Source organism: Gavialis gangeticus, unplaced genomic scaffold (assembly GCF_001723915.1).
Source record: "Gavialis gangeticus isolate Ggan-Ray unplaced genomic scaffold, GavGan_comp1, whole genome shotgun sequence".
In the NCBI taxonomy this organism is placed as follows: Eukaryota; Metazoa; Chordata; order Crocodylia; family Gavialidae; genus Gavialis; species Gavialis gangeticus.
The window spans coordinates 108,148,870-108,150,395 of NW_017729024.1; positions in this window are offsets into that span (position 1 = coordinate 108,148,870).

The following is a 1,526-nucleotide window of genomic DNA, read 5'->3' on the forward strand; positions in this document are numbered from 1 at the left end:
TAGCTGGGGTCATCTGACCCCAGCACTCTTTCCTGCTCAGGGTAGGAGGTCAGACTTGATGATCTACTAAGGTCCCTTCCAACCCTAAAAATCTATAAAATCCATGAAATCTATATTTTCAGATGAAGGTCCTGTCAATCTACAGACAGAACTTCCACAAACAGTAATTCTGTAAATTTCTTTACATTGCCAAGACAATGTACCTCAACCTTATCTTGTAGGGGACTTCACTAGAGATGAAACGGCTGCTCAGTCTTCATTCAATCTTTCAGTCTGACAGCAAGGGTTTTAACTAGTGATGTGTGTTGGTGAGGTGCTGTAATGTGAATATCTGTCCCCTAAGAACTAGACCAGGCTTGTCCAACATACAGCCTGCAGGCCGCCATGTGGCCCGCCAAGCCATTTTCTGTGGCCTGAAGTCCCTTGCTCAGGACAGGCGGGTGGAGGAGGGGAGGGGAGCTGCTCACCCCCATGGGGCTGGGCTTGTGTGACCTCCCATGTCACGTGAGCCGGGTCCCACCGCTGCCCCGAGGGCTGCACAGCACGGGGCTGCCCTGGCTGCACCTGACAGGATGAGCTGAGGACAGCGCCCGCTTTTAGTTGTCTCTGACTCCTTGGCCCCAGCATCCCGCCCACCTCCCAGGACCCACTGGGCTCGGCGGGAATAGGGCGCAGCGTCTGGCACAGACAGTCGGCAGGGCAGCCCTGGGGGGGCCTTGGCAGGCAGGGTCCTGGCATGACCTCTGTGGGGTGAGGCGGCACTCCAGGCTCGCAGTGCTGAGGCCACTGGGGCTGCGTGCGTGGGTGGCCGGGCACCATGGTGAATGGGGCTGTGTGGGCGGGTGAGCAAGGGGCTGTGGTGCAGTGGCCACCTTGCTCCGGCACCCCTCAGGCAGCACCAGTTCATGGGGCTGCACTGCTCAGGGGCAGCCCGGGGAGGAAAGGGGGGTTGTCGGTCCCTGTGGCTGGGCCGGGCGCTGCTCTCCTAACGCGGTGGCTGCCTGCACCCTCCCAGAGGCCATTTGCCTTCGCCTCAGGGAAGTGCAGAGGAGCGAAGCAATTTGTGGCCTTCCCCCGCAAGGAGACCAGGCCTGAGACCCTGCCAGGCTTGGGAAAAGGCTTTGCTCCCACAGTTCCACCGTCCCCTGTCTCATGTGTTGGCTCGGCCCCAGCCATGTCTGTCCAAGCACTGCCAAGACTTTGGGCAGTGGTGTTGCTGGTGTGGGCAAGGCCTGGGGAAGCAGTGGCGTAGGCAGCCCCTTGGCCTGTGTGAGAGCACCGGCTACGTTGGTTTGGTCACATATTTTAACACAGCTGTCAAATATCTTCTGGGGCTGTCTTCAAATGGTGGTTGTAGTAGGCAGAAGGGGGGCCCCAGATGTTGGGATGGCTAGTCCAGGACATCATTTGCTGTAGTTTGTCATTAGCTGAGCACAGGTGGGGGTTTATGCCAGCTTTGCCTGATTTCAGACTTGTCCAACATACGGCCCGCAGGGTGATAAAATATGAATATGGCTCGCCGGCCA